At 45.7% G+C, this 23969-nt stretch overlaps 1 protein-coding gene across 2 annotated transcripts in view; it reads left to right on the forward strand.

Moving 5' to 3' along the window:
• The window catches only part of PLTP (phospholipid transfer protein), a 215076-nt gene that overhangs the window by 37479 nt on the left and 153628 nt on the right, over nucleotides 1-23969 (forward strand). Inside the window, exon 1 of one of the 2 annotated variants that reach the window (XM_085619374.1) lies at nucleotides 4057-4169. The exons of the other annotated variant lie outside the window; for it this stretch is intronic. The gene's annotated coding sequence lies outside the window, so the exon portion shown is untranslated. Of the gene's footprint in view, nucleotides 1-4056; nucleotides 4170-23969 lie in introns of those variants that run through there. 2 annotated transcript variants of the gene reach the window in all.

Here is a 23969-nt window from a genome sequence, read left to right on the forward strand (position 1 = left end):
TTCCTTCCCCACTGACACTCATACTGGGCAACCCCAATCTTACTCCGGGTCTTCAGGTAGCCCCATTCACTGCTTGACAGCGATTGGGGTGTAGGTCTATAGGACACTTCTTTGATGCAGATGGACGGATACCCTTCAAGCTGCTGGAAAACAATGATGGCGTCCCAGAAGGGGCAAACCTTCATTATCTCCAGAAAAGGTACTGTATAATACACCTCCCCTGCAATGGGGACACAGCAGCCCCTCATGCCCTATGAAAAATGGCTACTGGCCGAACAGGCTGATAAACTGAGCATAACTGGCCTGTACACCCGCCTGCTGCAACCCCGGACTGAAGAGAAAACACAGAGGCAGAAGCAGCGAGAGTAGGAACTTGGACAAATCCTAAAGCATAATGAATGGGAGGAGGTATTTTACAGAGCGCGCCATACTGCGCACAACACCTCAAGTGTAGAGGCGGCCACCAAGGTTGCGGCGTACTGGTACATCATCCTGGTCCGACTTTACAAGGGTAACGCGTCCCGTTCCAAGCTCTGTTGGGGAGGGTGTGGAGCACCAGGCACATTGCTACACCTTGTATGGGCTAGCCTGAAACCCTCTTGATACTGGGACACTGTATTGACAGCCATAGATACCATCAAGACACACAGCTTCTGCGCTTTCCGGGCTTATATTTTACTGGGGCTCCTTAACACTCTGACTTTCCCAAAGGGCTTGACAAATTGTTTGGCATTACAGGACGTTCTCCAGACAATCCCCTCTCACTGGGGCACAAGCGCCACTTCTACATACACAGAATGACTTCTTTTTGCATTTGTCACCCGGAGTGGGACGGGTATGCCCAGACGTGTGTCCTGTGCTCTCCATGCCACTGGAGTCAAAGTATCCTGGTTGAAGGGGTGAAACCTCGAAACCGGTCCTAGGATGCTTGCTTCCAGTCCAGGGAGGACCTGGACTGGCAGTTTGGGCTGGACTGTTCCCATTGGGCGCAGGGTCAAGACTGATTTGCATATGGTTGGGTCCAAATTGGAATGGCATGTTGAGCAAAAAACCGATTTAGGCCCAGATCTCTGTACTGGGGTATATGCATGACATTGTTCTGCACTCTGTGCATCAGTTGTTCTTTTTACATAGGGTATGGCGCATCCTGGTATGGAGAAGTTGGTCCTCATGACCATCAACAATTTGGCTGCCTACCAAGACTTATGGGCCCCTTTCACTGCATTAATATCCTTTAGAGAATAAACAACTGACTTGCCCTAGATACCCAAGGCTGCTGCGGTTGACCGATAGGAAAGCTACCACTAGTGAGGCGAAAGGTGCCTCCTAACCCAGAAATGCAGAGCATGGGAGGGCTTCAAATCCAGTACATCTTTTCACTGAGCGAGTACCTTGGGAAAGGGAGGGGCGGAGTGGGAAGAGTATTGGGTGGGACACTTGTTTCGCCATTTATTATTTCTGCTAATCTTACATGACCACTCTGTCTTGGTGGTGATCTCTCATAGAGGGGGCTTGTCTGTTTTGATGTTAATTATGGAAAACAATAGAACAGATTTTAACCATAAAAGAAGAAAATAGAAAACTAATGGACTTGCCCATCACCCCCAGCACTGGAGCATGCTCATTTCAGGCAGATGTAATCTGTAAAAAAGGCATAATTCATAAGGCAATAGAGTCAATAGCTGAGGTGGGCGGACACATTACTCAATGCTAGAAGTTCTCTTGGCTGGAAGCAGAGTGTGAATAACAGTCAAACAGAGGAATAGCAGAAGAGGCCAGACCCACCGCCCCTTTATGTTCATGCATTTATATATTTGTGTTATATATTACATCTAAATCTCCAAATAGATGATAGAATGCACTCCTTATTTGATTGCATTTATTCTCAGATGCTTTAAATGCCATTGTTTAACTAGCGCGTGCAGACTTGGCGCCTGGCTTGCCCCAATGGTACGCTTTGATAAATCCGTCAGGTGTGGGCGCTGTAACGCCCCAATCCCAGTCGCACAGCGATATCCATGAAAATACTGCATCTCAATTTGGTAAACCATATTTAACCATTTTATTCTGTTTCACCCAGTATTATTTCATTTCTTTCACCATCCATAAGTAAGGTTGCATGCTTTTCCTTTGCTTCAAATGCTAAAGATATGCCCATCCAGGCCTTTTTCTAAAGCACGAGTAGCAATGCATTGTTCATCCAAGGCAGTCTGCATCCACCCAATGCATTTCGGGCTAAAATAGCCCTTCTTCAGGGGTAACTACAAATTTTTTTAAAACTCACCATTACTTCTTTTTAGCACAATTTAACATGTGAAATGATCTATAAAATCTCTGAACCATGCATTACAAAACGCAACCCTTCCTATACCAGCGCTTCTTTATGCTAATTTGAACCAACAACAACTTGATTATTCCCGAATTCTCCCTAAACGCGATACCCAGCGTTCCTTACTCATCTGTGTGCTCCCATAATCCCTTACACCCTGATTGATTGTCCATCCCATGTAACCACCTCATGAAACGAATAATTCCATGTGCCTGCTGTGTCTCTCTCCTACACTCAATGGTGAACCAGGCAGGCCTTCTAATAAGGATTGTCATTGTGGCTATCTTCTCCCTTCAGGGTTTGACAGGAGAAATAACCAAACCCTTACCTACTAAGTAATATTTGTGATATTCCATATAACAAAGCACCTGTCTACAGGCTTTGCCACAGAATACCAGCGCCTATCCTTAACCCCTTCAGTGCCACGCCCTTTCCCCCTCCTGTGCCGGGCGTTGCACTAGTGGGTGGGGTTCATGACGAGATAGTCTCGTCATGGGCACAGCGCAACCGTGCTCCATGACGAGACTATCTCGTCATGGGCACTGAAGAGGTTAAAGGCCTAATAGCTTTCACAAATGCTTTACATAATAAACAGGTCAGGCCTACTACCTTGTGCATGGCTTTTATTAATCAACAGATTAGACCTATGGCTTGTGAAATAACTTTCCCCCAGTGAGACAATCAGGGCTACGGCCTTTATCATTGGCTTGTTATGATAAAAACTATATCTATATAATATTAAGGCTGAGCCAGGTGCAGAGATCTTGCACTTAACAATGCCCATTCTTTAGTTACCCCTGGCCGGAGACAGCCACATTGCTACCTGCTGTAAGAGCCATCACTTTGCACAAAGGCGTTGTCCGAAAGATTAGCCTGAGGATGGCATTTGAAAAAGAGTCTTCCCAAACCATATCTGACAGTTTGGTGGACCCACATACCCTGTCTGGAAAATGTATATAAAGGCAGGATTCAAACCAACCTGCTTGGTTGAAGTCTCACGTTGTTCTTAACTAAGGAAGGGAGTGCTCTGCAGGGTACTTGAAGAGCTACAGTATAACCAGGAATGGTGTCTTCTTGACAGCCAACCTCACAGAGGTGTGGGAACAGCCCCTGAAGTCTGCACTTGCTGCTGAAAGAGCCGAGGGGCTGCCAATATGCCTAGGAGCCTGTATGCCTGCCTTCTGGGAGAGGGAAGGAGTCTGCAAGGCCCTGCAGGAGGCGAGACTGTCCTTGAGGAGAAGCCCAGCATGTACCTAGGCTGTGAGATGTCACGAGGAAGCAGACTACTAAAAGCGAGCTAGGAGAGACCCATACAGTAGACCAGGGCTTAATTTGTGCAGGTGCTTTCCGGTGCTTAGCACCGGCACTTATTTGACAGGGCCGGGTCTACAGTACGCATCGGCTGCGCAAGTCACATTTATTTTTTAATTTAACTTACTACTGTACTCTCGTGCAGCCGCTGCGTGTTTTTCACATCTGCTGAGTGGGTCACAACGCCGGTGGTTAAAAGTGTTGCTGTGGGACTTAGACACTTAGCCTGCTGCAGTGGAAATTCATTATTCAGATACATTTAAATATCTAACTGTTTTGATGGGGGCCCACTGCGCGCCAGGGCGGTCTTAGCCATGTGCCTGTGGGCGGGCCGCAGTGCTGGAGGACACGGATTTGGGCTGGATTTTGGTTATATTGGGGTAGGGGCTGTGCGGCAATGTGCGCAGATTTCTTTCACATTGCCCCGCCCCAGCATAACCACCGCAGCGCGCAGCAGCTCACCAAGAGTCATCTCGTTCCAGTCGGCCCGACCCCCGACGACCGTGGCGTTGCGGGCATCGATCAGCTAGTAAGTAGCAGTGCGGTGTCTGGTAGTAGTAAGCAGCTCAAGGCCTAGACTGAGACTGCTTTGTGGGGAAAAAATGAATAAATTAAGCATGCTATGTAAAGCGCTCCAATACCTTCGGGTCGAGTTCGCGCTATGTAAATATGCAACCAAAGAGGGATTTACGGGAGAGAGTGTTCTCTGGCACGTGCGCTTTCAAATTTCTATTGTTGGGCCTCACGAAAAACCTTGCAAACGTTTTGGGTAGTTCGCAAAAACTCTGGCAGGCTGCGGCCACAAATGTGAAAACTGTACGAAGAAGCCTTCACTGAGTGGAAAGAGTTGCCGGGATCGGGTTACGAGTCTCTGGGTCGACTATCCTGTGATTCTGGGCAAATCAGTTAATCTCCCCGCGCCTTCCAAAAAATGAATCTTTTCTGGTGAAATGTAGCTGGTGCTAATGTAAAGCACATACCTTCGGGTCGAGTTCGCGCTATGTAAATATGCAACCAAAGAGGGATTTACGGGAGAGAGTGTTCTCTGGCACGTGCACTTTCAAATTTCTATTGTTGGGCCTCACGAAAAACCTTGCAAACGTTTTGGGTAGTTCGCAAAAACTCTGGCAGGCTGCGGCCACAAATGTGAAAACTGTACGAAGAAGCCTTCACTGAGTGGAAAGAGTTGCCGGGATCGGGTTACGAGTCTCGGGGTCGACTATCCTGTGATTCTGGGCAAATCAGTTAATCTCCCCGCGCCTTCCAAAAAATTAATCTTTTCTGGTGAAATGTAACTGGTGCTAATGTAAAGCACATACCTACGGGTCGAGTTCGCGCTATGTAAATATGCAACCAAAGAGGGATTTACGGGAGAGAGTGTTCTCTGGCACGTGCGCTTTCAAATTTCTATTGTTGGGCCTCACGAAAAACCTTGCAAACGTTTTGGGTAGTTCGCAAAAACTCTGGCAGGCTGCGGCCACAAATGTGAAAACTGTAGGAAGAAGCCTTCACTGAGTGGAAAGAGTTGCCGGGATCGGGTTACGAGTCTCGGGGTCGACTATCCTGTGATTCTGGGCAAATCACTTAATCTCCCCTCGCCTTCCAAAAAATGAATCTTTTCTGGTGAAATGTAACTGGTGCTAATGTAAAGCACTACAATAACTTTAGGGGCAAGTTTGCACTATACAAAACCGCAAAAAAAGGGCCACTTGGCCACACGAAGTCTGAGAGCATCCAGCAGTAGTCTATGGGTTTTCAAATTTAGCAGCCCAACAAAATATAGAGCAAAACCAAACCTATATGTGCCGTGACAGGAGAAAAACGTTTTTATTCAAATTGGGCCATCTTACGTCTGCAGAAAAAAGTGAAAAAATATACATAGAGAGATATCATGGCGGATATAGAAGAGGGTGGTGGGAAGCTACGCATTTCTACTGATGGTGGTAAACTCTGCTTGCCCATATATGGGCAAGGGAAGCCATGCATTTCTATTGGTGGTGGCAAGCTCGGCGTTGGTGTTCTTGCTCATGTATGGGTTTGGGGAATTTCAGGTGTCACCAGAGTTACCTTGGATCAATAATTGTAGTTCCTGCTAGACAGGTGAATGTTACTAGAATATGTTAGCTTGGGTTTGGTTCTTGGGTGTCCCACCCAACTCCCCTTCTAGGGTGAATATTGCAAGAATTAATTCCGGAATATTTCCTTCTATCACTTCTTCTGTTGATCTCTTTTGAGAACACAAGGCGGCTGAAAGTCTCTTCGGGGGATTGGGGAGCGTAGGTATGTATGGACGTTTTGGGGAGAAACTTTGAAGGAGCTATAGACATGCCCTAATGTCTTTACATTTGGTTAAAGGATGTTTTTGTCGAGGCACGACAAACTCTCAAAATCAAATCCTCTGACCCATAGCCCTACACAATAATATAATCCCAAAGTAATAAACAAATGCATCAATCTCTTTCTTATCTCCCCATCCTGAAACACATCAGCCGCCTGGACCTCTCCTGACTCTAATGCTCCCTCTCCTGTCCAGCAACACATCTCATGCACCTTCACACACCTCTGGACCATCCTGCTCCTGACAGTCTCCTGGCCTTGTATCTCTTCACTGCCCTTCTCAGTGTTTACCTTCCTTGGCTAACCAGCCTGCGACCACACGTGACTGCTGAAAGGACAGGGCTGTTTTCCGATCTACTGGTCTATACCTCCTGAACCTCCATGTAACTCTATTCAGCATGAGGGTTTAAAACAGGCTGCAGCGGTATTGGTGCTTTTGAGTTAATTCCTTGTGTTTCAGATGGAAGGCATGTTGGATGTGAGTGAAGTTAGCTGTGCAGAGCTGGTACAGTGCTATGTGGCCCAGCTTCCCTGGATGGCAAGGAGGTGCCATCACAGTAGGGCCTCCAGGGCAGTGAAAACTGGCTCCCTATGAGGGGGCCTGGAGGTTTGAAGTGGATGGAGTAGAATGACTAGTTCTACTGTCCCATCTAAGGTCTGCACAAGGATCCTACCTTCAGGAAAATGCCAGGGTAGTTCCTGTTTTAACCCTCAACTCCCCATCCCCCCACCCCCTCTGAAGGCACCCATGCTCATGGGTTGAGTAGGACCCGGTTGAGCCCTCTGCTTACAGCTGCAAATTGTTGCTGGCTTGAGTGAGCTGCCAGGGCCTTTCTATGCTCTAGAGTTGTAAAGCCCCCCCCCCCCTCATAGCAATGCTGTTGACTGGCTGCAGGCAGGGTATTTAAATGTAGGGTGCCTGGAACCTTAGTGCCAGTGCTTAATTTGAGCCGGTTGTTTCCAGTGCTCAGCACTGCAGTTAATCACCAACACCGGCACTTTTCCTTAGCACCAGTCAATTCTGAAGTCGGTAGCTCTGGCTAATGTGCCACATCCTCTCCCCACTTTCATGGTTAGCAGTTGAATCTGTTTTTAGCGGCGCTACCAGGAGAAATGAGCTGGAGCAAGCTGCCTCCTAATGAGAGCCCCTGCATTATGGAGTTAAGTTGTTTACAAATTAACCACTGATTACATCAGACTTTTAGCAGTGCCAGTTGAGGATGTGGGAGGAGCTAATAGAGTGGGTGGAGCCGGTGGAGGAAATGGGTGGAGCCGAAGAAAAGTAGGTGTGGCCTCCCAAAAACATTTGAGCACCTGCACTTCATATTTTACAAATTAAGCACTTTGTGCAACAACATCGGCCTGGTCAGCGCTGCATCTGCTGTGGAATGACATTGGCTCGCCTCCGGTTCCATCAGCTGAAGTAACTGACTGGTCCAGTCAAGTGCCAAGGCCCGCCCAAGAACAACTGCAGCAGAGTGGGCCGCCCCTATGTTCTATGTGCTTGAGCTGCTGCACTGCAAAGACAGGGCATGGCGAGTGGGGGCATAGAGACACGGCTGTGCCTGGCCTATTTTTGCAATGGTGTGTCTGGGCTGGAGTTTGAATTTCCGTTGTTTGGGATAAAATCCAAGTGATACAAGTAGATCCGGTTGATATTTGTATTTTTTATTCTTTTTGGTAGCTGCAAACGAAAAATCAGACCACTACGGACCAGGATTCAGGACCATTACCGGAACATCCACAAACATCACTCAGGCCATCCACTTACGGAACACTTTGAAGACCATCATCCCCACAAAAAAGACTTCCGCTTCTTTGGTTTGGAGATTGTACACCAAGCTAAAAGAGGTGGAGATCGCGAACTCAAACTCCGAAGACGCAAAAGTGAACTAATAATGAACTATAAAACCACCAATCTGGGGCTCAACAAGGATGCGGAAATGCATATATGGTTGGGAGACGACTAGATGCCCCAACACATTGCTACAACCGCACCACCGATTACCCAAGGACTAACACAACGTGTCTGCTGTCAACCAAAACCCCAATTAAGTTTCCCCAAATACCACCAAGAAATGTACAGCATACCCTCCTGACTTTTTGCCATTCTTTCAGAATATACAATAATATGTACGGATTTCTGATAGCATACTTTGTGCTTTTAGGGCGCCTCAGTGTGAATTAACACAACTCTGCCCATCGCTCTGTCTATAGATTCAGCTTTTCAGAGCCTAGGGATATATGTGCTATCATTAATTGTTATACTAATTTTCTAGCAAATCATTTTCAAGTGATTATAATGCCTGACACACTTACTTTCTTTTGGTATGGATTTTATGTTTACTCCTTCCTCGCCATTTATTTTCACCTTTATTCAGTTCCTACATTAACTAATGATTGTTATTTATACAATAATATGTACGGATACCTGATAGCATACATTGTACCTAATGGACGCTTCTGTGTTAATTAACACAACTCTGCCCACCGTCCAGCCTATAGAATCAGAGTCTATGGATATATGTGCTGTCAATAATTCCTATATTAATGTTCTAGCATATTGTTTCAAGTAATTACAATGCCTGACACACTCACTTACTCTCTTTTGCTATTGATCTCTAAAAATCTTTATATTCACTCTCTCCTCGCACTTTACTCAGTTCCTACAATAACTGATGATCGTCACTTTTTAATCTCGCCAATCCCGATGTAAACCCCCAACCCAAAATGGCGCTCAGCTAAAGCACCGTTTCACTTCCGGGTTTTGAACCGGAAGTTCCCTCACATAACTCCTCTTCACTGCTCGCTACCACGAGCTGTCACTACTACCACGACTTGGACAACTGCAGCACCTGGCATTAGCCGAGACCAGAGGTAAGGGACTCCTTCCCACGCTCCCCCTCCCTGTCACCCAGCATTCAAATAATGCCTTCCGCTTACAATTTTCCCTGTTTGTTTTTTCCCCCTTGTGATTTCTCCGCTTTTTAGAAATCTTCGGGTATTTAAACCCTCGTTATAAAATACCGAATTACCTGACCACCCGGTAAGGAAATCCTGAGCCTGTCTAATCTTTCATTTACACTTGCTCACTTTTTCACATAGAGCATGCGTATGCCTCACATCATTATCAACACGATCTTGGACCCCGTATAGATAAACCTCCACGTGCGGCTTCGAACATTTACAAGCCTAAAAACACCTAAAAACACTACTCGCACTCGGCAATAGTTGCACCCTTATTAAACTAGTTCCTACTCATTTTATACAAATTGCACTATCAATGAACCGTTACCTGCACCGTCCAAACTTTCACTTGTGAAATGAAATGCCCCCTTATTCCCACTCGTTAAAATGCCTACACTTTTCCCATAACGCATGACACAGCAGTACCTCACACCTCACGAGGTCACTGATTCACAATATTGGCGCAACATACTATACATATGCCTTGCCACAATCCCTTTTAAATAAACAATAATTTTGAACTAGACCATGTGACCCAGGAGGCACCTTACTTTATAACATACGAAGTCACTTACTCACTCTTGGCGCAAAATCTCCATTCGTTCCTAAGACTAATGCGAACCCTTCCTCCCTCATTTTCGTGCTTGACCCGTTTACCGGATGCGGCCTTCTCAAAAATCCCAACTGTAACTATAACTTCATTCTACTTTTCGATAACACTATGTTCTTAAACAATAATTCGCAACACCGACTGTGGTTATGCATTACTGTCTTTAAACTGTTAATAACTGATTCTACACATCCTTTAAAATCGCGTATTTTCCAATTTTTCCATTTTTACCATTGAAATTGCCCTATGCCATGTTAATTTCTAAATGCTGACTTTAATTGCTCATTATGCTACTATGTGATTCACATTTCCTCTTATATTCTTTCTCCATATGAACGGTTGTTGATTTCAATGTAACTCATATTTTGTTTTCTCCCGCTTAAACATATACCGGGTACTGTTTATAATTGCCAAATGTGCCTCCAACTGAAACTTGTGTAATACTCCCCACTAAATATACCCACCTTCGTGTTCTAATTCTCACTATCTAATCACAACTACTTATCCTCTCCCTCTAAACCGATTACACTCTGTAACATATTCTTATCTATATTTCTGTCTCCCTCACTGACAACACACTTTGTTTCCTTAAATTTATCTATATCTGCCGCACGCTTACCTTGATCCCTTCCTCACCCTACTTTCTTTCTCTGTTCCCTCACTTACCTTTTGCCTTTCAACGCTGCGTCTCCCTACGATTTAATAATTCTTCCCAAATCACCTTCACTATGTATATAATATACACATGACTTACGACACCATGTCCTTATCCTACCTTGGTTTGACATTGTCTATGTACAGCCCTGAGGAAGCCCCAGGCCTGATGGCCAACTAGGGGGCGAAACACGTGTTGGCTGTGCCATCCTTTTTTCGTTTGCAGCTACCAAAAAGAATAAAAAATACAAATATCAACCGGATCTACTTGTATCACTTGGATTTTATCCCAAACAACGGAAATTCAAACTCCAGCCCAGACACACCATTGCAAAACTAGTTTCAATTTAGGGGGAAAGGGGCATCTCCCCCTGTCTCTGGGCCGGAACCAGCACATGAAGGCTTCTCGCTTATTATATGATGAGTAAGGGATGAGGATCTCTTTCCCCTCGCACACATACAATGTGCCTGGCCTATGCAGCGACTCCCAAGGCTTTCCTTGCTCAGTACAGGCCCACAGTGAGAACAATGAAGAGACTGCCGGTCACACTCCGAAGGGAGCATTATGAACTGCTGTACATTCATTAGACCACAAGGGATAACTTGAATGAAAGTGAACTGTGTGTGTAATTGATTTGTGGGGGATGCTACAGACCGCATCTGTGTCTGATCCATGCTTTTGCCATCACCACTGAGAGGAACCAGTATTTAAGGAATCACCCACGGTCAGTGTATTGCGAAGGTCTGTGTTACATCACGTGGGGAAGGCATCACTGACTTTTACCATAAGTTGAATTGAGTAGTATTTAGTACTGCGGTATCATTAAAATTGCTTTCTTTTGCTAGGAGATAAACACTGAACTAGGCATTGACGTTATTTTGTCTGCAGGTTGATGGATGAGTTTGGAGGTTGGGCACTCCCACATACCTCGATGAGAAGCCTGTGACCACTCACCCTCACTACCCTGAGAGTCAAGTATGGAAGAGATGTACTCATTGCTAAATTTGTAAAAAACATAAGTGCCAGGGCTCTCGTCAGGAGGCGTCTGCTTCTTACGCCACACATTGCCCCTGGCAGGACTTTCAATGATAGTAACAACACAACTATCAATCGTCACACTCCTACAAGTGTGTCAATTCGGACTATTCCAGGCCCCCAAAACTATAACAATGGTTTTGGCGGCATGTAATAATAATTTTTAATGTATATTGAATTAATAATTAACTGTTTTTGTCGTCATCTCCAAATTAGCCAGACAGTGCCACCTTGTGGCAGACTGTCACAAACGCCGGTGTTAACAATTAAGCGTTGGTGCCGAGCACTGGAAACCACCGGCTCAAATTAAACACTGGATGTACTTCACGCACTTTGCAGAAAAATTGCAGAATGGACCACCAGAACACAAGTGGCAATTCAGCTCATCTACCATGGTTAGGGACAAATAGCCATTGTCTGTCCTGTGGCTCCCAAAATTTGGTCTGACAATATGTTTTACCAATAGACAAATCAAGCCAACCCGCATTTGACATATGTTTGTCTTAAAAAAAGATAAGCTTTATGGCATCTGACATAATTCTTCCCATTTAATCAATCTGTCATTTAGCCTTCATCATTGACTTGTCATTGTAACCAGGCCAAATATATTGAGCATAGATTGATCACAAGACAACCATCTGTCATGCAGTAATAAAATGACAAATATGTTCAAACTTACATTTGGGGAAACAATTTAAAAGCCTCCAAAGCGAAATTAAGGTATCCACAGTGCAGCTCTTCTACATTTGTGGTTTGTCATATGGGTTAATCAATAATAAAACCCTTGCATACTATGGTAATCAGTGTTATGTGAGGTTATGTCTATTTGTATAGTGCAGTAATCACCGGTTAGGGTATCCAGGTGCTTGAGCAGCTGCGTAGGAGGGGGTCCTCTCAGAGTAAATCGAAGATCCAGGTCTTCAGCTTCTTGTGGAACGAAAGAAGTGAGGAGTAGGCTCTGGTGTGTTGTGGGAGGCTGTTCCATGCAGCGACTGTTCCTTCTTAGGGGATGAAGGAGCATCGATTCGCCTGCTGCGAGCGCAGCAAGCAACGTAAATTAAATAGCATGGTAATGATTTTTATCAAGTGCAGTGCACACCGAATAGGAGGGCGGGCGGGGTGGGGCCATGCCGACTTGCATACATACAGTTGCCTCAAAACTGCGAATGTGGGTTTGGACAACTTTCTTGCGATGGCCAGCCTGACTTCAGAGCCAGTAATGTGTAAACTGTATGATTGCTGGGTAGGCTGCAAACAGAGGCTCGTAGGCTCTAAAGGAGCGCTGCTGTAGTCTGCTCTGGCAAATCATGGCGCTACTCTCATGCCAAGAGGAGCTCCAGGATTGGTTAGGTTCGTAGCTCTTCATTAAGTTCTGAGTCATCTCCCAGTCCGGCCGTGGTTTCTGGTAGCAGTCAAGACGTTGTTCCCCAGTACGGCCGTGGTTTCTGGGAGCAGTAAAGACTTGGTTCCCCAGCCCGGCGCCTAGGAGGGTTTCCCCAAGGCCACAGATGAAGACGCTGAAGGTACTATTGACATGTGAGAATCATGTTCAAAAGAGATAAATTAATGGAGGTGGAGTATTATCAAGGTGCTACTGTCCGAACTTTACATCTCTCCCTTAGGAATACTATTGTGCGCTAGTCCAAAAGTATTTTTGACATGGCAGTGGTTGAAATTGACATATAGGAGTGCTGGTATGCCCTATTGTAGAGTTACAGCTAATCCGAAGCGTTAGTACACATGTTAAAGTATTGGACTGTTGATATCTAGAAAAACAATCATTTGCCATGCAATCGGTCTCGCCTTTGGGACCTTATATGTATTTAGCTTTGCAGCACATTAGCCTGGGTGCCAAAACATCTACTGTTCTTTAACATGGAGGGAAAGTAAGCACCAAACTGCGTGACACGCCACGTATGGGATCACATGGAGTGAAATATAGCCTTTCAGCAGGAAATGGTATAGTGCAAAGCTCTGTTTTTAATATAAAATCAGGACTTCGGTGGTCATATAACTAAAAATACAAGATTTGAAAAAAATATTATTGTCTACGGGTGCTCATGGAAGACAATTTCTATGGACTGGAATCTAGAGAATGCTAAAGTCATTCTGGTATTTTACTGACCTCTGCTGTTCGTTTTCTATCAAGAAGGTTAAATAGAGGCAGTTGCCAGACATTTTAAAAAAATAAAGTCCCTCAGCAGAAAGCAATTCTGGTATTTTACTGGCCTCTACTGGTCGTTTTCTATCAAGACAGTTAAATAGAGGCAGTTGAACAAGCAGAAAGCCATTCTGGTATTTTACTGACCTCTACTGGTCGTTTTCTATCATGTTGAATAGTCAGTTGAACAGAAAAAAAGTTCCTAAGCGAAAGCAGACAAGTCCTAGGGCTGATCTCCAGAGCCCACAAAGTACATACATATATAAGTATATACTAAAGTATATACAAGAGGTCTCGAATGCTCGGCCTAACAAGATGACTGACTATAACTTATTTCCGCCTCTATTCGCGTGAATGTTTCAAGAACTGCTTGTTTCTGAAGGTCAGTCAATTTCGTATCTCTGAAAAAACAGGCGCTACCTTTATCTACCACAATGGCATTGGATGTATCGACCGTGGAAGAATGAAAGAATGCGCCCTGGCGCCAGCATTCAAACGTCCGACCTGCAAGTTTAACGTAGATGAACGAAGCGAACGTGTAACCCACAGAGACATGTTATCTATCTTATTCAAGAACATATCTCGTTGTGTTACTACTTCAGCAGAAGAATTGGCCAGCAGATGGAACCGACTGAAGACGTAAAACATGGCAGGATTGCTGTGTGGAAGCTGGCTATCATCCGCACCTGACCCACTTGAGTGCTTGTGTATAAAGAATGCTACGGGAAACAAATGTGAGATTGACTGCATGTGGGGGGGTACATTGGAATACAAGGTAGGCCTGTTTCAGTTCACATTGTAACACCAATTGCAAAGAGAAGAGCTGACATGCAGCCCCAGCCTCCCCCAGCAAAAAACTATTCATTGTAGACCCTGGGCTCTGCATGTGGCCTGTCAGCTGCTGCTGGGCCAGTGTCAGGAGCATTTAATTAAAATGGTTGGTGCACTGTTCAAAGGAAAGGTTGGGAGCCCAGCCAACACTGTGAGTAGCATCTCTGTTTCTGCAATAAATAAACCTCCCAGTGAGCACATTTTTGTTTTGGGCTGATTCACAAATATATTCACCAGCAGACAAACAAAGAATTGGGTTTCTTACTGTGTGTGACCTGACAAACATAAATCATCTCCTGTGTAAGATATGTACCATAACCTCCATCTTTACTTGCTCAGCCTCTTTTTATTGCTATATATAATACCTGGGCTAATTTTGTGCTTTTGAATTAAATATGTCCATTATATAGCTAGTTGCAGAACTATTTTGCTCTTTGGTGGTGTCAGAAGGCGTAATTGTGGAATGGTTTTTGCCAGCCTATGCAAAGAGATATCTTACATGCACCACGATGTGGGTCACGTTTGACGCTTATAGGATCAACCTGGCACTTCATAATACGGACAACGTTCAGAGATTGTGCACATGCTTGTGGGTGTTACTACCGGGGCCCATCAAAAGACAAATCGGCTGGCCTACTGTAAACCCATAACTTGATATGGTCTCTGTTCCTTAAATAAAGCTGTTTTTGGCTTGAAAAATCTGGAGTCCCCTGCCCGAATTGGGTCTATTGACATATATGTTATGTTATGTTATGTTAAAATGAATTTATAGAGCGCACGTACACCGGGGAGGTTTCATGGTTTCATAAGTATATGAGTTAGCCATGAGCCCCGAGTCCTAGCTCGCCACTAGTTCCATGTTTTTGGTGTGATGTATAAGAACCAATGACCTCCTGTTCTGCTCTTGTGACTGCGGGGGATGTATGCAAGTGAGAGTGAGGTTTAGGGTAGTCGTCTGTCAGGCTGGTGAAAGTGTATGCGGTTGTTGAGGTACGGTAGACTAGTGTTGTGGAAGGCTTTTGTATGTGTGTAGGAGGACTTTGAATTGTCTAGGTTTGTGAAGGGGCCAGTGGAGCTATCCGAGGTGGGGCGAGAGTAGGAGTCTTGCTGCAGCATTTTGGATGGTCTGGAGACTGTCTAGGAGCTGCTAGGAGATTCCGGCATAGGGTGCGTTCCATAGTCGAGCCGTAGTCCAGCCTGCTAGTGAGGGGTGCTTGCGTGACGGTACATCTGCTGTTTGGTGGCAGCCACTTGAAGATTTTTCATACCATACTGAATTCTGAAGCAGGGGACGCCTACTGCATTGACTTGAAACCCCAACCATTTACCTTCTGTACCCCTTTGATTGTATGGTGAATTAGGGCTCAGACTGAATGGAAGTCACATTGCGTCAGCAGGTGCACTGTTGGCACCCCATGAATGCTGGGCAGGCGGCGATCTCTGAGATTACACTTACCAAAATGTGTGTCCATAGGCTTTAACAGTATAACACAAATCTACCTTTAAAGACCTATAAGCTTTAAAGAAATGTTTTTCACAGTAAATATGTCAGGCCTATTGCCTTTTCCATAGCATTTCATATCAAACAGATCAGATCTAAGACATCGGACAGGACATATCCCCCAATGAATAAATAAAGCCTATGGCCTTCATCGTTAGCTTGCAGCCATAACTAGGTTCAGACTACTATTTTGTGCCTACACTGGCAACCTTAAAACATAGTTATAAAAATGTAAATATGTTAAACATTATAGTTACAAAGCAATCCACAACTCCTCTCTAAAGAGCACAACAAGGATTACCACATTGCAATTCGTCATCCACTAAGCTTCTTCAGAGGGGGTGCCAAACACAAAACCTTGTAAAAGTGCTAAAACAATCTACCCTTAAAAGCCTATTGGCTTTAACAAATGCTCTCCACAATAAATACATGTGTACCTTTGTAGTAACTTTTTAAATACATCAAACATATGGCATGGACATATTAAGAGTAAACCAGTCAGGCCTACAGCCTTTATGGCTGGCATGACACCTTAACCATCTCTGGCCTAGTGCATTGCGCATACGGTTTCCCACAAAGCAGCCATTAGGTATACAGTTGTGAGATTACAAATATATACAAAATTGAATGTAGCAAAACAAGAAACAATCCATCCTAAGAGGGCCTAACGGCAACCATCACAGAGTAACTGTTCGACTTCCAGAGTTCTTCAGAGAAGGTGATAAGCACCTAAACCCTTGCCTGCTTTGGTAATCTGTGAGATTCCACATAACAAAATACCTCTTTATAGGCTTATATATAGTGTACTAGCAATCCCCCTTTAAATACCTGTTCGCTTGAACGTATGCTTTTCACAATGAATATACTGGCCATACTGTCTTTGTCATTTCTTTTAGCAATGATCCCTGCCTGGTCACCACACTCAACTCGGTCTGCTATGTTAAGCATAAGAAGCCCCACAAGGCAGAGAGAGCAGCACAAACACTTTGAAGTGAATCTAAAGCCCATTCAAATGCGGTACTCAAGGTAATCAACAGCTGGGTGGAGCCAAATCCCCTCTCTCAGTTGTGCTTCTTAAACCTCTTTTTTGGTCATCACATAAAATCCCTTTGCAGCTTGACTGTCGAGGCGGCCCTAAGAACCTCTCAGATTTCAGTTTATCTCTTGGCAACTTTTGTAACGTGTTGGATGCGTCTTAGTTCCATTCATTGGCAAGGCGTTAGACAACAGCTGTACTTGCTATGATCTCCCACTGCTTCGAGCCTGGACACAACAAGGCGAAAGAAGATGATCGCCCATTAAGGGATTTATTTGCATCCCCTTGCAGGTCGCTGGCCCTGTTAGGGAAGCATATAGAAGAAGGTGTGCCTTGGCCGCTTCTGTAACCCATCACTGAGTCAGCAGTCTGTGCTGGAAAACAACCAGGATTTTTCTTTTTGAACATCCCAGATTATGGATCTGGTTCAAGAATAGCTGGAATCTTGCTGGACCGCACTCTGTTCCAGCACTGAATGCAATAGTAAAGCTTGCTTTGTGACACAAACATGATTGGCTGATGTCCAAGGAATTGCTTCTGGACTGAAGCAACTCAAACCGGACGGACTATACCAAAAGCAAAAAAGGGAACACAAGACTCCAATCAGATTTATTCCCTTAGAAAACCTATCAAGGAAAATAACAAGCCGGACGCTTACCAACCGGCCATTGCATATTATCCAATCTTCACCAAACTAAAAACAAAAAGACTTCCAAATTTGAATAACACTCCATTATCCAATCAAAAAGAAACAGAAACTTCTGCAATCCCGTCCCTAGTCTCCTCTGGCCTAGAAGCATCGAACAACGAAAGGAGACGAAATAAGATCAATCGGAAAAGGACAAAGAGAATGGCGACAAGAAGGTTCGCAAAGAAGAAAGCCCGGAAGACAAGGTTCCGGAATACCTCCCCCCCCCCCCCCCCCACACTCCCAAGTCCCCAGAAAAAGACGAAAGACTAGAAATAGTACAAACTCTGGCAGAAAAGGAGCAGAAATCTCCAATTAAAGAACAAAGAGTAAATTCCAACCAACTCAATCCAATGGCTTCAAGTTTCTCAGCTATAGTACCTGGAAAAAAGACGCCGGCTCATAAGGATATCCCACTAAGAATCCATTCCACTGGGAAGACGCACACTCAGTCTGAGAAGACTCAACTATGTCTTCTGGAAATTATAGATCTATTCCCTTCAGGCGACGTCCCGCTTAACTGTGAGAGAATCACAAATCTAATTCAAAAGATACAGCCGCTACAGTCTCTATCAAGAAACAAAATAAAATTAGCAGTTTTCCCAGGAAAATCTAAAACCACAACAGCGATTGCAGAATTTTGGTCTCCAGTGATACCAGGAATAATATTAAAGAAAAGCGAGACTCTTCATAAACACGGATACGACTTGACACCAGTACAAATTTATGAGACCCAAAGACTGGAGAATCCTGAAGAAACCAATAAAATTAAAACTCACTAATTGATCCAAAGGCAAAGTGCTATAAATAATCCTCCAAATTTCTTTAAAGAAAATATATCTGTTTCGATAACGAACAGAGAAAGGAGAAGCTAGAGCAAAAACACACCAAAGAGGGAAATAACAACAAATGAATACTCATGGGCTTGAAATGCGGAAAATCTGAATAGCAACAAACAGGGTGAGGAAAACACACGCCATTTTTAACAACGGCTTGACCATCTCTTCCTGAAATATCGCCGGAAAAACAGGGGAGAAAATAGCCCTAATTATGGAAGACCGACCAGGGATTGTGGCCTTACAAGAAACATGGTCAACAACAACTGTTGAACAACAAGATTATTTCGTATATGATGTCCCTGCAGTGCAGGGTGAACGGGGACATGCAAAAGGAGGGATAGCAATTCTTCTTAACGAAGACTTCAACTGGGACCAAGAAATTATTCCAATAGATTCAAAGAACTTTCAATGTATTAAGCTCAAATTAGGGTTCAATCCACTAGAAACTTAGAAAATCTTCCTCATCTTTAATGTCTATATCCCCCCGGGTCTAAAATTGATGCATTAGCAATAGAAATATTCAAGGGAATAGAAAAGGTAGTAGAAGGCCAAGGCTATCCATCAGTCTTCACAACAGCCGACCTCAACGGAAAAATATCTAACGATCTACTTGAAAAATGGGTCAATTGCGAAAAAGAAGAAGCCCTGGCAATCCCAACTCCTATTTCCCACAGGAAGTAAAGCAGACAAAAGAGGGAAATTCTACTAGCCTCACTTCCAATGCTGAACGGAGTAATACTAAACAGCAATGTAGAAGGAGATATTCCGGCATCATCCACAAGACAGGGCAACTTCAGCTCCTCAACCCTGGATTATATGATCTGTAGTTTGGATCTGTTCGGTTCAGCCTCATCCATAAAAATTAATTTCGCGCCAGGAAGTGATCACGCAATTCTACAGTTAATAACAGAGTTGAAACCAAAACCTACATCCTCTGGCCACATTATGTATTCTCAAAGTACAGTTCTGGTGAACCAGGCCCAAGGGCGGCCACTTTGGAATTCGAGGACACTTAGCAAAATTATCAGTGCAATTGAGATGGCCCAACCATTACAGACCATGTACTCAACAAGCCCAATAACAAACTTTGAAGCAGTTATCAAAAATCTGGTACAATCTTTACAGGGAAATCTAAAACAACGAGGGCCAAGAGCGGAACAAAATAAAAGGCGGAACTTAGATACAAATGCAATGGAATTAAATTAATTAATAAAGGTCGCAATTCCTTCAATTCACAACGCTAAATTAACAACTTAAAAACCGGCGCAGGATAGAAAAGGAAAAAAATCCCAAAAAAATACAGGGCAAAAACTGGATGGACTTACAGATAGAAGCAAAACAGAATAACAAATGTGCATATTGGAATTTAAACGCCAAAGAAATAGGCACAAAACAATCATTAAATGCTATTCCAGTACCCCCTATAGAATGGGAAACATACTTAACCGATTTATATCAATTAAATCAGACTTCAGAAAGTACGAACGGAAAGGCAAGTAACTCCGGAGAATACACTTTAGATAACGGAGCTCCATCTTCTTCTCTAATTGAACTCTATATATAAAAGGCAAGAACGTCGGGAGCAACGGGACCAGATCAAATTCCAATTAAGGTCCTCCAAAGCCATCCCAAAGAATGGAGCAAGTAGCTCCCCTCTTTCGACATATCTTTGATACAGGGGAAATCCCAAAATCTTGGAAGGGGAGCATCATAATCCCAATACATAAGGAGGGCTCAAGGATGCTCCCCTGCAACTACAGGCAGATAGCTCTCCTGGATGCAACATGAATTTTTTTGCTGCAGCAGTATTAGAACATCTTTAAGACTGGGTATTCTCACCAGGTTTAATTCCCTTATATCAAGTTGGGTTTAGACCAAAACACTTGGTCACAGATATCATCGCAGCGTTGCAAACAAAAATCGACAAATATATAACTGTAAAATCTCAGGTTGTGTACGCAGTTTTCATCGACTTTACGACTGCATTTGATAGGGTGGACAGAGGAACACTTTGGAGAAAACTTCGTAAAATGGGAATGGGATAATCTCCTTCATTTAATAACATCATTATATTCAGGGACTTGGTGTCAAGTCCAAATGGGAAGGGAGAAGGGTCTTACAAGCCCAATAGCTACACCAAACGGCCTTAGACAAGGATGCCTTCTAGCTCCCACACTGTTTTCCCTAGATCTTGGTCATCTGCCCGAAAGTTTTAAACAAGTCTGCAATTTCCCACTGTTGGAAAACGAGGCAGCATCTGTGAGGCCTGCACAAATAACATGACTCCATTTGTCCTTCACTGGGAACCAAACACCCAATTGTAGCGCCTGACTCTCAGAGGGTAGCGTTGCAGAGCAGTCTGAGGCTTACTCAAGGGAGGTGGTGTGGGCTAGTGATCGCCATTTGCAGGTGCACAAAATTAACACTCAATAATTGATTGCCCAGTCTGTACTTTGCTTTATAAAAGTAAGAGTACATTTATTAAACACACGCACACTACTCAATACTATGCACCAATTTACAAATATACATAAGCTGTTGGAATTACTTTGTGACATTGCATAACATCCCCACCCCTCCCGTGGGGGGTGGGGTCTAGTACCACCACTCCCATGTATGCACATCATCTTGCCCCCAATGCCATTAGTTGAACATAACCTGGGGCGTGGGCCCTGCACTCTAGCACCATCCCAGTGGCGACCCACCCCATTACCTCAACAAGCATTAAAAATGGGTACACCTGCCTTGGTGACACATAACCCTGACTGAGCATCTCCTACTGACCATAAAGTATGCACCTCTACATCTTAAGGGCTAGCAGTCTGGTGTCTTCACCTAAGTGCAGCAGCAAGAATACATGTTAAGCAATCTTTAGAATGACAGTACTCAGCACATTTGTGGATCATTAGAATGCATTGCAATTACAGCCCTAAAGGCATCACAGATGTGATCACAGGATTACATATACAGCCAGACACCCTAGCAGGAAAGTCTGACCACATAACCCCACTTTGCTTATAACATCACCTTACACCAGTACTTCACATTGAACATGTGAACTTCAGTCCCTCTAAAAGAAATATCCATTAGTAAAGGCATTTCAGTGCACTTACACCTCTTTCCCACCAGAGAATGCCCTTCTCCAAACATCCACACCTCAGCCCTTCACTCCTTGATGCAATTATCACGCCACCCTCAGCTGAAAAACAGAAGTTCCAGCCCAGAAGGTATAAATTCCTAGCTCAGCCCTGGAGGGGTTATTCCTTTCGAATCCGCAGGACACCTAGGGTGACTTGTCTCTTCATGCTGGGGGGGGGAGACTGCGCTTCTTCAGCAGCTCCCCCCTGCACCTGTTCACCATTGAGGATGACCCCTCTCCTCTGGGGCCCACCAGGCACCAAAAACGCTCCATTTCCAGATGCCTTGCAAGGCATTGTGGGGCGCTTTGTCTGATTTTGTTTGAATATTTGATGAGCGGCCCTCCCGCTGCGCCGGGGAGAGCGGCGATGGACTGACGGCGGCTTCGCCGCATCTTAAGGGCCTCGTTGGGGGGCCCGGTCTCACCCGGACCCCAAGGTAAGAATAACGGCTTGGGGAGCCCACCCCCAGCTGATCGGCGGATTCTCAGGGGCCCGGTCCCACCTAGGCCCCGCGATGCCCCAACACTGCTGCTGGGGTCCCGGTCCCACCCGGGACCCCTGCTTTCCATCTTCGGTGGAGGGCCGCCTAGGGAGCCCACACCCAGCTGCCCCCGCCGGCTCCCCGTGTGGCCAGCACCCTTGTGTGCTGCCGCAGGAGCCAGCACAGCAGTTCTTGTCTGCCCGCTCCGGCGGGCAGACACGGAGCTTCCCGCGGGATGGTCCGTTCTTCGGGGGAGTGCGATGGCACTCCCCCCATGCCCGCCTTCACTTTGGGGCCCGGGGATGGGGTCCCGGGCTCCTCCTCATCTTCATGGGGAGGGCGCACCGCACCCCCGACTTCGCTTCTTCTTCGGGGCCCGGGGATGGGGTCCCGGGCCCCTGGTCTTCGCAGGGGGCGCAACGGCGCTCCCCGCCTCCCCCGCAGCATATGGGGCCCGGAGTTAGGATCCTGGGCTACCGAATTTCTTCGAGGGGGCGCGATGGCGCTCCCCTCTAGCCACAGTCTGCGTGGGCCCGGGTATGCTCCTGGCACCCCTCTGGGGTCATTTTCACAGGGGGCGCGACGGTGCTCCTCGGCTTCCTCTTCTTCTTGGGGGCATCCCCCGGGACCTGACCCACACCAAGGGCATCTCTGAGACCGGCGGCGGAGCCCCACGCGCTTCGTCGTTGGTCTTCTTAGGGGTCAAAGGTCGCCTACCTTCCGGGGGCCATATCTCAGCCCCTGGGTGTCCGATCTGCCCCATTTTTGCGTCCTCTTGCTCCTGGTGGTGCCCCCAGCCACTGGGAGCACTCTGCTTCTCCCTCCGGGTCTCCAAGAGGGTGGATTCAGCAGGGAGCGGTCTTCACTGGCTCCCTGCGCCAGCCATTCACCCGCTCTTCTTCTGGGCCTCTCTTCTCCCTGCACAGAGGCCCCTGCTTCTGTGCACCGGTCCTGGACTCTTCTTCTGCGCTTTTCAGGACCCTGGGGGCAGTCAGGGGTTCTTCCTTCCAACTGCCCATTGCGCCCGGCTCCAGCACCTTCAGCCTCAGCAGACCACACCCCAGAGAGAGATTCTCTTCCTGTCCAAGCACTTTTTAAAAGTTGAGTAGGGGGCTGGCAGGAAGTCTCTGTTGGTCCCATCAAACAGCAACACATCACTTCCCTGCCCCTGCTCCCTCCTTCCTGTCCAGCCTCTGGGTTTGTTCAAAATGGCGTCGTCCAGTGTCTCTGGCCACATGGCCTCTGAAACCAAACTCCTTACCCCCTCACTGCCTTCCCTCCTTGGTGCAGCCTGGTGCCTGGCACCTAGTGACAGCTGCTAATGGATGAGCCTGTAGCCCCACCCATCTTCTCTTCGTGGAGAGGAGGCCTTAGCTTGTGGAAGAAAGGTTATCAATCCATCCAGCTGAGGTCAGCCCTCAGCCTGGGTCTGGTCATGGCTAGCTCAGAGAAATATGACAGTTCTGTATTACCCAAAAGCAGTACAAATATGACTTTGGACTCTGTAGAATAATTATTTTCACATCCTCTACAGTGGACTTTAGTGTGTGTCTGGAATCTGTAGGCCTTATGGAAGTTACCCTAGCCCATGGGTTCCACCTCCCCATAAGGGAATAATTAAGTGAAAAACACAGTAAAACACACTGACTTTCCCTAGCAGGTTTCTTTCCATTGTATAAAGCCTATTCCATGTCACCACCCAATTCTGCATAAGTCCTGCCACACCATTCACTGTGTAGCTGCTCCTGGACTGCGCGCGCTAAGAATCTGTCCTGCGCAGCCCGTACACGTGTGCACATGCATGTACCCATGTGTCTGCATGTAACCAGCCCAGTGTCCCTTACTCCATCTGCTGCGCAGTGGCCTGGTCAAGCCAGGGGGACACCAGGTAAATCCCCATGCAGTCTTTTACATCCTGAGTTTACTGTGGGTGAGTCCCAACTTATGAGGCTCCCCCACAGTAAAAGCTCAACAATTAGGTGCTCAAAAAGCGAAAAATCCAGGTGGGCCATTGTGTCAGAACCACCTTCTAACACCCACCTAAAATC

Source organism: Triturus cristatus, chromosome 7 (genome assembly GCF_964204655.1).
Source record: "Triturus cristatus chromosome 7, aTriCri1.1, whole genome shotgun sequence".
Lineage (NCBI taxonomy): Eukaryota > Metazoa > Chordata > Amphibia > Caudata > Salamandridae > Triturus > Triturus cristatus.